The sequence below is a fragment of the Rhineura floridana genome, chromosome 4 (genome assembly GCF_030035675.1).
Source record: "Rhineura floridana isolate rRhiFlo1 chromosome 4, rRhiFlo1.hap2, whole genome shotgun sequence".
In the NCBI taxonomy this organism is placed as follows: Eukaryota; Metazoa; Chordata; class Lepidosauria; order Squamata; family Rhineuridae; genus Rhineura; species Rhineura floridana.
In genome coordinates, this window is record NC_084483.1 from 57,453,101 (window position 1) to 57,468,161 (window position 15,061).

The 15,061-nt window shown below is 41.0% G+C and overlaps 1 protein-coding gene across 3 annotated transcripts in view; it reads left to right on the top strand.

Moving 5' to 3' along the window:
* ADGRB3 (adhesion G protein-coupled receptor B3) overlaps positions 1 to 15,061 on the top strand; it is a 784,090-nt gene that overhangs the window by 611,234 nt on the left and 157,795 nt on the right. The gene's annotated exons all lie outside the window — the stretch shown is intronic.

Genomic DNA, 15,061 nt, shown 5'->3' on the forward strand with positions numbered 1-15,061 from the left:
GATAGAAATCAAGATTTCAATATTATCAGTTCAGTCAATAATATTATCTAATTAGCTTCAAAGCAAGCAGTGCTGTCATATAATCCTTTCCAACACCAGACTATACTCCTGCATAAATCTGAAGTACCTGAAGACACCCAAGGTTATGCTTATGCTGAGCAGTAGACTGAAGATCAGCATAGGAATGATATGTTCTATCTTTAGAGTATTTAATATGCCACTAGAAAGAACAGAACCTTGGTGTGCAGCAAGGTTTGCCTGAACTTCAGATTATTTTGAGCATACAATGTATATGGAGTCCTGTCAAAAATAGTAGCAGTAGCAAAAATATTTATATATTGCTTTTCAACAAAACGTTTCCAAAGTGATTTACATAGCAAAATATATAATGTTTGAAATTTGGCTGTATAAAAGAATATAGCTACAAGCCAATCATTTTCATTTCACATTTTAAATAAAGAAAATTCTCCCCACTTCTTGCAAAAACAAGAATTGGACTTTGAATATGTGAAATAGTAATAAAGAAAATGGAGCCTCTAAATATGTGCTGAGAGCATTCTACAGCACTAAATTATAACCTTGCCTCTATTAATTTGGCATTAGCAATAAAGGATTTCAGCCACTGCCGGGGGCACCAAGAGCAAAATATACCACATAGTAAGCAAATAACTTTTCCCAAGCTGGTGAGTGTAGGGTGGATTGTTCCATTACTATTGGTCTTAAAGGGGGGAAAGGTTGTATCCCCCTCTGCCCTGAATATATATGGAGTCTGTGTGTGTGTATATATGTGTGTGTCTGTGTGTGTATGTATGTACATGCTTACATACATACATATAAGTATATATATGTGTGTGTGTGGTATGTGTACACACCACACACACACACACACACACACATCCATCCCTGAGGAGGAAATGAAGTAGGGTGATATTTGGTGGGTGATGCCTGCAAGTCATTTTGAAGAAGGAAATGTATTTTTTTTAAAAAACTTTTTAGTCTTTTCTGAATTGATGAACAGAGGCTCTGCCAGGCAACAGAGTGAGCGAGGCTGCATTCCAATGCAACTTTACTTGAGAATAAGCACCATTTAACAGGGTGGGGGCAAGGCCAAAAATGCAAATGCTAATACCTCAGCCTTTTCTACTGAGAAGCTTGCATTTATATTTGTATTTGTTCACGGAGGGAGTGTTTGGTGAATTCAACCCCCTTTATTCCATCCTTCATGATGGCAGGCAGACCCTCCCATTGCATTCACCACTTAAGACACATTCCCTGAGACACAGAGGCAATTGAGATGAAGGCTGCTGCTCCTTGCTGACTCAACCAGAAAGTCTATGAGTAAGGGGTGGAGCTGCATGTGTTGATCAATTGAGCATGTGCAGTTTTTTAAACTGCTAGATTCTGCATATGCTGCAGGCAGGCTAAAATTATTGATTTTTCCAGGACAGCTACGGTGCCAGAAATAGTTATTGGTACAGAAGCTAAGAACAGCCTATACTACCCTCAACAGCACGTGAATGGTATGAAGGATAGTCACCCTTTTAAGGGCCGTAATGGTCTGTTCCTCTCAACTTCCCAGAGTCAGGATACAGTAGCACTGGCAGCCTGATACTGTTAGCATTGCCTCACCTTCCACCTAACATAGGATGGCCTTCTGGTTCGACATCAGTGTTTCTTTAAGTCACCATATGTAAATTTGAATTCTTAATACTTAGGGAAAGCAGTGGACTCCACAGTAGGACTGCATCACATACCTGACTTCCCTCCCGCTGAGTTGCTCCTGCATACTAGGAGAGGGGCGGCAAGGTCAGCGCAGTGCAAATGCACTGGCAGGAGCACTGGATTGTCTTTGTACCATGCCAGCCTTGTGCCTCCTTCTCTCCATCCTGGCATGCAGGAGTCACTCGGCCAGAAGGCGGTCTGGTAAGTGGTACAGCCCCACCACGTCATCCCCTACTGCTTACGGTTATATATTTTATGAAGCAGACAGATTCAAATTAGAAGAGAGTTGAAAGGAGGCATTTGCTAATGAGTGCTGGTTAAAAAGAAAGCTACTAAAAACTAGGCTAATATGCTGCCACCAGAGGAGTTTGACCAGCTAGCTGACTTCCATGCCACCGATAGCATGATGAATGCACAGTAGGTTCAGCTATTTGAAAATCACATTAACGCAGAGCACTGGATCACTTTCAGCCACTCATGACGTTTCTAGAAAAAGGTCCCACGTGCTCTGACAACCATATGTTTGCACTAGTGCAAGGAAAAGAAAATTTGTTGTTGTTGTTGTCTGCTGCTTTCTCTGCAGCGTCATTAAATGTTGAGGCTCTCTGAATCAGGGTGGCTTCATTCCTTCATTTACCACTCAACAATCCGGGGCAGAGAGGGAGGGAAAAATGTATTGTGCTTCCTCTTGTGCATACAAATCCACACTTGTAGCATACTTTTAGTCATTTGCTGTGCTGCTCTTAAGATAGCTTGCTACTGAAAAATACCCTTGAGATGCTTCTCGGTGATGTGATGCTTTTAACTGTATAACTGAAATGTATTGGGCTAGTAACACATGCTATCAGTGTACGTGAAGATCACAGTGTTTTAAAAACAACCACCCCAAAACCCACAGTCAGTGGTATTTAAATTCTTGACCAAAGTTTCCCAATAAGGACAGTCCAATTGTGTAATTCTTAAAGGACAAGAGTGTGAACCAGAAGGGATCCAGCCATAGTCTTTGAATTTTCTAACTACTCTTTTTGGGAAGAAAATAATGATTTGCTCCTAAAGTCCATTTTAAAAGCATCTCATTGTCTTAAAATATGGTGCTTCCCACTAATTGTCCTTACTCTGCCCTCTCATTCTTATTCTGCTTTCTTCATTCATCCTTTCTCTCCGTCAGTTATTTATTTATTGTTGTTGTTATGTGCCTTCAAGTCAATTATGACTTATGACGACCCTATGAATCAGCAACCTCCAGTAGGAACTGTTGTGAACCACCCTGTTCAGATCTTGTAAGTTCAGGTCTGTGGCTTCCTTATGAAATCAATACATCTGTTGTTTGGCCTTCCTCTTTTCTACTCCCTTCTGTTTTTCCCAGCATTATTGTCTTTTCTAAGGAATCGTGTTTTCTCATTATGTGTCCAAAGTATGAAAACCTCAGTTTCATCATTTTAGCTTCTAATGATAGTTCTGGTTTAATTTGTTCTAACACCCAATTATTTGTCTTTTTCTCAGTCCATGGTATTGCCAACGCTCTCCTCCAACACCACATTTCACATGAGCTGATTTTTCTCTTATCTGCTTTTTTCACTGTCCAACTTTCACATCCATACATAGAGATTGGGAATACCATGGTCTGAATGATCCTGGCTTTAGTGTTCAGTGATACACCTTTGCATTTGAGGACCTTTTCTAGTTCTCTCATAGCTGCTCTCCTCAGTCCTAGCCTTCTTCTGATTTCTTGACTATTGTCTCCATTTTGGTTAATGACTGTGCCGTGGTATTGATAATCCTTGACAAGTTCAATGTCCTCATTCTCAACTTTAAAGTTACATACATTTTCTGTTGTTATTACTTTAGTCTTTTTGATGTTCAGCTGTAGTCCTGCTTTTGTGCTTTCCTCTTTAACTTTCATCAGCATTCGTTTTAAATCATTACTGGTTTCAGTTAAGAGTATAGTGTTGTCTGCATATCTCAAATTATTGATATTCTCCCTCCACTTTTCACACTGCCTTCATCTTGGTCCATTCCCGCTTTCCATATGATATGTTCTGCGTATAGATTAAAAAAGCAGGGTGATAAAATACAGCCCTGTCTCACACCCTTTTCTGATTGGGAACCAATCGGTTTCTCCATATTCTTACATTAGTCTCTTGTCCAGAGTATAGGTTGCGCATCAAGACAATCAGATGCTATGGCACCCCCATTTCTTTTAAAGCATTCCATAGTTTGTCATGATCTACGCAATCAAAGGCTTTGCTGTAATCTATAGTGCACAGGAAGATTTCCTTCTGAAATTGCTTGGTCCATTCCATTATCCAATGTATGTTTGTGATATGATCTCTGGTACCTCTTCCCTTTCTAAATCCAGCTTGGATGTCTGGAATTTCTCACTCCATATTTGGTAAGAGTCTTTGTTGTAGAATCTTGAGCATTACTTTACTTGCATGGGATATTAAGGCAATAGTTTGATAATTACTGCATTCCCTGGGATCTCCTTTCTTTGGAATTGGGATATATATTGAACACTTCCAGTCTGTGGGCCATTGTTTAGTTTTCCATATTTCTTGACAAATGTGGACAGATTCAGTCTCAGTAGTTTGTAGCAACTCTATTGGTATGCCATCTATTCCTGGTGATTTGTTTCTTCCAAGTATTTTAAGAGCAGCTTTCACCTCACATTCTAAAATGTCTGGTTCTTCACCATAAGGTTCCTCCATGAATGAATCTGTCATCCTGGCATCTGTTTTATAGAGTTCTTCAGTGTATTGCTTCCATCTTCCTTTTATTTCATCTGGGTCAGTCAGTGTGTTCCCCTGTTGATTATTCAACATCCCTACCCTTGGTTTAAATTTCCCTTTAAATTCTCTAATCTTTTGGAATAAGGCTCTTGTTCTACCCTTTTTGTTGTCCTTTGTGACTTTACTCCATAGTTCTTCTAGTTCTCTGTCAACTAAGTTTAAAGCCTCAAATCTGTTCCTTATCTGATCTTTATATTTTTCTAGGATGTTATTTAAATTGTATTTTGGCATTGTGATTGCTTTCTTGTTGTTCTTTAGCTTTACTCTGATTTTCAATACGACCAGTTCATGATCTGTACCGCAGTCTGCTCCTGGTCTTGTTTTCGCAGAAAGTATGGAACTTCTCCATCTTCTGCTACCAATTGTATAATCAATTTCATTCCTATATTGACCATTTGGTGATGTCCATGTGTACAGTCGTCTTTTTGGTTGCTCAAAAAATGTGTTTGCGAGAAACCAATTATTGACTTCACAGAATTCGATGTCTTTCTCCTGCTTCATTTCTATCTCCTAAGCCCCATTTCCCCACAATTCCTAGTTCTTCTCTGTTCTCTACCTTTGCATTCCAGTCCCCCATGATTATCAGCACATCTTGTTTTGATGTGCGATCAATTTCTTCCTGTACTTCTGTGCAAAATCTCTTCTATTCCTCTTCTTCTGCTTTGCCGTTGGAGCGTAGACTTGGATGATCGTTATGTGAATAGGTTTCTCATTAAATCTCATTGATATAACTTGCTCAGATCTTGCGTTATAGCTCCTAATTGCTTTTGCTACACCACATCTCACAATTAAAGCAACCCCGTTTCTTCTTAATTTCTCATTTCCTGCATAAAATATTTTGTAGTTGCCTGATTGAAAATGTCCCATTCCTGTCCCAATATTGTTTTCATTATTTGGGGTCATATTGCTATTGCATCCCTCCTTCTTTTCATTATACATGTTCCTCCTAAGCAATCTTCAACCCAACTTTTAAAGTTCTTTTTCAGTTCTTCTGTCAACCATGACTTTGCTTTTCAGTTTAGCTTCTGTTTCTTTTAATTCTCACACACTTTGCCTTTCCACCTCTTCCTTTCTTTTCTCTCAAGTCTTCCTCTTTCATCTTCTACGTTAACTTTGCTCTCAGACTTTCAATAGCAATGAATTGCACATGCTTCACACTGATTTAGCTATCCATCAAGTGAAGTACAGTATATGAACCTTATGGCTTAACTCATAGTGGCAGGGAACTTCCAACAGTGTCAGTCACTGAAATATATTGGTGCAGTTGACTCAGAGAAACTTACCTCTATGGCAGTAAAAGCTTCCCTTGATTCTTTTCTAGCCAGTACATTAAAACACAACTAAGCTTAAACAGTAAAGCATTATAAAGATCTCCTAATCGGAATATAGATAAATAGATATCTAGGTAGATCTGCACACATACTCAGAATGGATTCAGTACTTACCTGCCTATTTCTTGTCTATGTCACTTTTGCATGTTTTTACCCATAAATCCATTCTATTCCATTTCTACATTAATCTGCATAGTGGATTTTATTTTATTTTATTTATTTAATTTAATTTATAAACCGCCCATAGCCAATGGCTCCCTGGGCGGTGTACAACATACATTATAATACAATATGTCAACAAAAATCAATAAATATAGAATACAGATACATAATAACACAACAATATTTAAGATAACTAAAGCATTAAGACATTAAAATACATAACAATATATTAAAATGTATTAAAATGGGTTTAAAATGCCTGGGAGAATAGGAAGGTTTTAGCCTGGCGCCGAAAGGATAACAACGTAGGCGCCAGGCGTACCTCCTCGGGGAGACTGTTCCACAATTCGGGGGCCACCACAGAAAAGGCCCTGGATCTTGTCATTACACTCCGAGCTTCTCGATGACTCGGTACTCAGAGGAGGGCCTTAGATGTTGAACGAAGTGTACGGGTAGGTTCATAGCGGGAGAGGCGTTCCAACAGGTATTGCGGGCCCACACCGTGTAAGGCTTTATAGGTCAATACCAGCACCTTGAATCTGGCCCGGAAACAAATCGGCAACCAGTGCAAGCGGGCCAGAACAGGTGTAATATGTGAGGATCGATTGGTCCTCGTTAATAATCTGGCTGCTGCATTTTGCACTAGCTGCAGCTTCCGAACCGTCTAAGTTCTGATAGCTAAGTTCTGATCACCACTGTAGCCTGAGAGGCATGGGTCAGTTCATTTTGGATAGGAATTCACAAAAGCCAAATTCCTCAAGCACCTCTATATTGTTCCCTCACAACTTGATCCCAAAATGGCTTTCATATTCCTGTTTGTGCCATGTGCCTCTGACCTGTGTTCTCTAGGTACATCATAATAATTAATTTTTTTCCTCGCAATCTTTGTTAGCTAAGACAGTTTTATCATCCCCTTCACTAGACAGGAACATCATCACAAAGAAAATAACTTGAGGATACATGTGAATAATGTCTGCCTTCATTTGAAGAAACCTCAGATCATTCAATAAATGCTTCTGTCTAATCCATAAAACTAAGAACATCTCTTGTGTTTATCAGATTATAGGACTTTTTATTGATTGGTAGTTAAAATGAAGTTATACTTTAATTACTTTGCAGTGTTGCCTTTGCTTCTCATTCAGTTAATCCTTTTTTTCACTGGACCTTTATCTTGAACCATGTTAAAGTTATTGTAATTAAATAATAATAAAGCAAAGGAAATTGATCCGGCAACTGAATAAATTAAGAGACTGGGCGTTGTGAGGAGATCACATAGGAAACAACTTCTCCAGGCCAAACTCAAGTTTTCAAACATGATACTGTCATAAGTTAGTTTAGGAACATTATACTAGAAATTTTTACTCATTCATAACAACATTAAGAACAGCTTGCCAAATCAAGTGAAAGGCCCATCTAGTTCAGCATCCTGCTCTCACAGCGGCCAACCAAATGCCCTAGGAAGCCTACAAGCAGAACCTGAGTGCAATAGCACTCTCCCCACCTACAGTTCTCACAAACTGGTATTCAAAGACGTACTACCTCCAACAGTGGAGGAACAAAGCCACTAGTAGCATTATCCTCCACAAGGCTTGTCCCTTTCACCGCCTTATTTTTCAAGGAAACTTGTGTTCTGGTCTGTGCGAGGAAGTTTGTAGCCAAGCCATTCAAGCTCCTCTTCAACAAATGGAGGCAGTTCCCCACTTTTTTGTATAAAATCTTATACTAAACATCTATGTTATACAAAAATACTAAAACGTTAGATTTTAGTAGTGCACTCGGGGTTAAGTCAACCCAAGAAGTAAAGCAGTGAAAGATATGCTCTCTTGTCACTGGAACAGTTGCTTTTCACTGCTCTGCTGATGCACAAAAACCATATTCTTCTTACCTGGCTGATTAAGCACTTGGTTCGTGGCTGCTTTGCATCGCTGAAGCATCGCAGAGCAGCCCAAGCATAGTCCTGGATTTGACCTCATGAGCTGATACTCAGTGGCTGCCTGCTAGATGCTTGCAAAACAGCCACTGTCGCATTGGTTTCAGACATTCTCAAGAAACAAGCTGTAGAGGAGGAACTTCACGGTTTCCAAAACCATGGTAGCGGTATTATAATCTAGGGCTACATTTTCAAAGCCTTGCTTTGGGCTTTTAAACTGCAGGATATGCCTAGTTGTAATGGCAGTAACATAAAATCAAATATTGCTGTGATCTTAAAATGAAGTGTTTTCTGAACAGTATAGGGAAAAAGTAAAAGGAGAGAGTCTAGAGACTCACATAAATGTTAATGGGACAAAGACAACTGATCCTATAGATGTATCCCTTAGCATAAAGTTCTTCAGGCAGAACATCAGAAGCCTCACTTCTGCATACTTTTAGATGATATCATAAAAGATTAATTGCAACAGATAGCAAAAGTAGAGTTTGTACTTATCACGGTGTTGGTTAGTCTAGTTGACACTCAGTTTTTGCATTATATATTGTAGCCCCATCCAACTTGGTGTCTTTTTCTTGTGTGTATGAGAAAGAGTCTTTTGTTATATATCAACAATCATTTGGATAATAAAGCAAGAAGTGCAGATTCCAGACCTCAGAGTGTTTGTTTTACACATTAGAGTTTAAACCATACTAACACTTCCTAGGTGTTAAATATAACAACGTGTGAGTATGTAGATTTCTTGCTCATATGATAGTCCATGTAGTTATGACAGTTTCAGCAAAGTAAGAAAATGCTGGATGGCTTGGGTTTGTCGGCTTGGGTTTGTCAGCTTTGTACAAAAATATATGGAATATAGCAATGTTGGGGGGAAATCACCCTTAACATTCAGTTAAGGAAAATCCAAATCACAATCTTTTGGTGCCATATGGTAGAAATTTATTGAATACACAACAAAGCATTATTGTTATGAACAGTTACTAGCAATGGCCAAGACAATTTGGATGTCATAATAATGTTGTTTTTTGTATAATTATGCCTTGATTTTCTTACACTATGATGATCAGAGTATATTATTCCTCAAGATTCCTGTGTATCTGCTGCTGTTTTTGTTTTGAAATTTGCTTTTTGTGTCTGGAACAAAATTAACAGAAATATTTTTAAAAGCATATAACTGAATGAATACTGAAATCCAATAATATTTCCACCAACATTCCATTCCCTGTTTGGGGCTGTGGGAGAGGGATTGTATGCAGAAAGACTCAAGAAAATGTTTTATATTAAAGACTTGTGACATTATATCCAGCTAAATTTACTGTTCTGTCTATTAAGCTTTTCTCTGAGCAATCATAATACTGACAAGAATCCCCTGTTAACATTTGAAAGTAGTTGAGGCAGGGTGGGTTGATTTGTGTACAGTCTCCTAAGGCATTGTGAGTATTCCAATCATGTTGCAATGCACAATGACAGGTTTGTTCCCCAGAGCAAGTGTGCCCTTTGTTCCTGGGGCCTCTAAAGCCCTAGAGAACTAAGCAGAAACCTATTCGCAGAATGAAAATTTTGTATTGATTTGCTGTGAAACATGAAACTGCTTTAACTTTGCAGCTCTTCAATTATAAATTGTAGTTACCATATGTTAACAAAAGCTCAGGTGCCATAGAGAATCCCAGATTGTTTGCTTTATGAAGCTGGCTTGTTTCAGTAAACCATAGGTGAGATTATTCACAGTTAGAGTTTGGGCACAACACTAAACTGTGGTAATTGAAAACAGAAGCAAGCTTCTGATCCCCTTGCAGCTGTACTGAGAGGAAGAGAGGTGTGAGAGAAGAGGGGATGCATGACTCAAGGCTTGCAGTGTCTCATTCTTGTAACTCTACATCATAATTTAATACAGAGGTGGCTAACCTTAGCTTTCCAGATGTTGTTTGACTGACACCAATCAGCCCCAGCCAGTATGGCAAATGGGCATGGATTATGAACGTTGAACGTTGAACAACATATGGAGAGCCACCTCTGGTTAGCACGGGCACTAGCTTGAATTAATTTTCCATGTCATCTTTACCTTAAAGGAAAAAAAGAATTGATTTGTTGCCCTTTACCCAGTACTTTGGCAATGATATTTAGTATTTCACTGGGGATTTTTATTGATGAAGCAACTCACTAATAATTGTTACATTGACTGAATAGGGTTATGCTCTTGTGAAACGGTCATTTTAGCCATTTTGTTTGCCTTTGAATGTAACATTAAGATAGTTGAAATTCATAAGATTTTTTTTAAAATCAAGAAACACTTTGCAGGTACTAATAATTTATCTCATTCTTTTGGAGGATTATGGCCATTTTATGAATGAGGAATCAAAGCATGAAAAACTAGATTTGTCAGGAATTTCTGCACCCTTGCAGTTCCTGGATTCTCTTGCTCTACAAGTTGTTAACAAATTATCCCTAATTAATATTTAAATAGCTATCCCTTGCCTGGGATAAGGTCTGATGATTTCCTCAAGCAAGAAATAAGAAAGACAATGGTAGAATCCTGGACACGTTTGGCAAGAAGAAACTTGCCAGACCTCTTTAACTTCAAGATATCTGGTGATGTTTCTGGTTGGAGGGGAGGATAGTTACCTGTAGTTGTTGTTACTTACCTATTAGTCTATGTGGCATAATGCTGTTTTGTTCATTACTTGTTGTACTGGTGCTGTACTAATACTGTTTTTCAGTAGCAGCAGCAGCAGCAGCAGTAGTTATAGTAGTAGTAGTTATGTGCCTTGAAGCCTGCAGCCTGTGGCCTGATGATGTGGACAAGGTGCTTGTGATGATGTGGCCAGCCACGTGTCCTCTCGACCCTTGCCCTTCTTGGCTTATTAAAGCTTGCCAAGGGGGTTTGACCGAGTGGATCCAGACTGTGGTCGACACATCATTGTGGGAGGGTGTGGTTCCGGGCGCCTTGAAGGAGGCGGTGATCCGATCACTCCTGAAAAAGCCCACCCTGGACCCATTGGTTTATGACAACTACCAACCGGTTGCAAAAAAACCCTTTTTAGGGAAGGTGATTGAGAGGGTTGTAGCGCAGCAATTGCAAGTACTCATGGATGAAACAGATTATCTTGACCCATCCCAGTCTGGGTTCAGGCCTGGTTACGGGACTGAATCGGCCTTGGTTGCCGTGATGGATGACCTTTATCGGGAGAAGGACAGGGGGAGTGTGACCCTGTTATTCTTACTTGATCTCTCAGCGGCTTTTCATACCATTGACCATGGTATCCTTCCGGGCCGACTTGGTGAGCTGGGTATTGGAGACACTGTTTTACAGTGGTTCCGATCCTATCTCCAAGGTCGCTCTCAGAGAATAGCATTGGGTGACTGCCTTTCGGCCCCCTGGCAGTTGTGGTGTGGGGTGCCTCAAGGTACCATCTTGTCCCTAATGCTGTTTAACATCTATATGAAGCCCTTGGGAGCAGTCATCAGGAGATTTGGGGCGAGGTGTCAGCAGTATGCTGATGATACCCAGCTCTATTTTTCCGTAACATCTGAATCAGGAGAGGCCATGCAAGCCCTGGACTGGTGCTTGGACTCGGTGGTGGGCTGGATGAGGGCCAATAAACTGAGTCTCAATCCTAGCAAGATGAAGGCACTGTGGGTTGGTGGTTCCCGAGTTCGGATAATTGGTCAGTTGCCTGCTTTGGATGTGGTTGTACTCCCTCTGAAAGAGCAGGTCCGTAGTCTGGGGGTGCTCCTGGATCCATCTTTGTCACTAGAGGCCCAGGTGACCTCCGTGACTAGGAGTGCCTTTTACCAACTTCAGATGATAAGACAGCTGCAGCCATTTCTGGACCTGGATAGCCCGACCACTGTTGTGCACACACTGGTAACCTCTAGGCTGGATTACTGTAATGTGCTCTATGTGGGCAGGGCCAGTTCTAAAGGGCGGCCAGGTGGGGCACTGGCCCAAGGGCCCTGGAGCTACAGGAGCCCCTGAGGGGCCCTCCGCTCCCCTTCCACGATCCGCAATTTGCAGCACCATCTACCTGCCCGCCATTCCCTTGCCTCACCTACCTGTCTCCTGCCTTTTAGCTTTGCCTTTAATGAAGATGGCGGCTGTGGTTTCCCTAAGGTACTGAAGCCACGGCCGCCATCTTAGTTGATGGCAGAGAGACACGCGTGTAGCACACACATGTGCCATCAACAAAGATGGGGGTGGAGGAAAGATGGGGGCGGAGGCTTCATCCCCTTAGGGAAACCGCAGCCACCATCTTCATTAAGGGCAATGGTAAAAGACAGGAGACAGGTAGGTGGGGGCGTGGGGGGCTGCGCACGAGCTGCATGCGTGCATGTTTGCACTCACGCGCACACGCGCACACGCCAGGGCCCAGGGCAAGCTGATGCCCAAGGGCCCCAGCATGCCTGGAGCCGGCCCTGTATGTGGGGCGGCCCTTGAGGTTGGTCTGAAAGCTGCAGCTAGTGCAAAATGCAGCTGCGAGACTGCTCACTGGAGCAGGGTATCGCCAACATGTCACCCCGCTGCTGAAAGAACTGCACTGGCTGCCCATTTGCTACCGGGCCAAGTTCAAGGTTCTAGTTTTGGCGTACAAAGCCCTATATAGCTCGGGACCAGGATACCTGAAAGACCGTCTTACCCCTTACATACCCAACCGATCACTGCGCTCTGCAGGTGAGGGCCTCCTGCAGATACCATCTTATCAGGAGGTTCGTTCTATACAATATAGGAAACGGACCTTTAGTATAGCAGCACCTACCCTTTGGAATTCCCTCCCCTTAAATATTAGGCAGGCGCCATCTCTGCTATCTTTTCGGCGCCTTTTGAAGACTTTCCTCTTTCAATAAGCCTTTTAAGGTGAGACCTATCCCAGTCTGTGTCTGTGTTAGAATTGCTTTTAATATGTCTTTTAATATTTTAACCCTTTTTTAAAAGATGTTTTTAAAGTTTCTTTTAATGTTTTTAACGTTGTTTTGTTTTGATGTATCTTAAGGTCTTTTTATGATGTTTTAACGTGTTTTTAGTGTTTCTGTTTGCCGCCCTGGGCTCCTGCTGGAAGGAAGGGTGGGATATAAATCAAATAATAAATAAATAAAATAAGTCGTTTATGACTTATGGCAACCCTACGAATCAGTGACCTCCAACAGCATCTGTCATGAACCACCCTGAGTAGTAATAGCAGTAGTAATAACAACAAAAATAATAATGCACCACTGAGTTCAGTGGGATAAGTGTTACTTCTGGACAGTGTATATAGGATTACAACCTAAAAGGACAGAATTTATCCATTCTGAGACTATGTAGCTGTATAAGGTTCCTCAGTCAGGATGTGCAATTAGCCTCAATTGTGAAAACAATTGACTCTGACACTGTCCATAAAATATATCTCACTTTATAGGAACTATTTTTAGAAAATCCTCTCACTTGTCACACTTTTTAAACCAATATTAAACCCCTCCTGTGTCATAATTTTGCTACTCTCACCCCCCCCCAATGTATGCTGTATTTTATGCCAGACTTCCTCAACCTGGTACCCTCTAGATATTGTTGGGCTGCAACTCCCATCATCCCTGAACATAGGCTATGCTGTCTGGGGACAATGGGAGTTGCAGCTGAGCAACATCCGGAGGGAACCGGGCTGGGGAAGGCTGATTGATGGATGCCTGATCCCTACTGGGCTGGCGGCTGTAGCTGTTCTTGCCACCTTGCTGCTTTTGTCCCCTTGAAATGATTAAAGACTGTACAAGCAATGCTTAGTGAATTGTTACCAATATACACACAAACACATACACATACTTTTCTGAAGATGTCAAGGAGTATTTCATTTAATAAGATGACGATAGTGCTATTATTATTATCTTCAAGGTTCCATTTTCTTTCCAACTTCCCCCTCCTCTTATTTATTGTTTTTCCCATTGTCCCTTATTGTTATGGATTGCACATCTCAAACACAACACAGGATGAAAAAGAAATAGGTTGAGGAAACAGCATGCAATTCTGTAGGTCATCCTTGTGCCTCAGGGTGGAAAGATTCCTATCAATGGCCAAGAACTGGTTATGAGCTATACAATTAAGCTGGTAAAAGCAGTTAGCCATTATTAAGCATTATTTTCATACAGCACATTATGTGAAATTTCACCATTTTTTTATTCTCAACATCTCAACATTATGACATTTACAGCTGAATGTTAAAAATTGTGATGAGTTAGTTATGATCATATGATATATGGATTTCTCCTCTTTTGCTAATATTTTGAAATGAGGCTCCCAGCAGTGAAATCTTCTCAGGAATTAGTTTTAGATTTTCCATACTTTTCTGAATGAGGCTGCAATCCAATGCACATTTGGAGTAAGATCCATTGAATCCAGTGGAGCTTACTTCTGAGTAGACATGAATTGGTTTGCAGCCTAAGGCTTTTAATTTTCTCATAGCAAATACAGTTACCAGGTACATAAGTTTGAGGACAAAACTAGACATGATATTTGTCACATAGTTCAGCCAATAATTGTATATATCATCCAAGTGTGGGGAACCTTTGGCCTTCCAGTTGTTGCTGAGTGACTTCTAGGGTTGCCAGGTTCAGGGCCTGAGACTGATCCTGTATCTTTAGGAGAAGAGAAAGTCAGCCAACTGCAGGTGTTCTTGCAACAATGTAATGGGAAAAACCACAAGGTGGAATTCTCCCTTCCCACTGCACAACTTTTAAAGATACAGAAGACCTCTTGGTTGCCAGGCCCAGATACAGGATCAGTCTCAGGCCCTGAACCTGGCAACCCTAGTGACTTCTATCTTTCCTGGCCATTGGCCATGCTTGCAGGGTCTGATGGGAGTTGTAGTTCAGCAACATTTGAAGGGCCAAACGTTCCTGCACACCTGGCATAGTCTGTGTCCCAGTTCACACATAACATTAAGCCAAATCAGGGTTTCTTTATTGGTTGCAGGTTGTGGTTAGTGAGAAGAGAGCTTAACCATGAGCCCTGGTTTAGATGACACACTAAGCCAAACCTAAGCCAAATCAGAAAAAGAAACAGGGACGAGCAAAGCAGTCCATGAGGACTATATGGGAGTCTCTATACATACTCTCAGGAGGTTTTAGTACGGATATTACCTGAAGCAGTTCAGTTCAGCCATCAG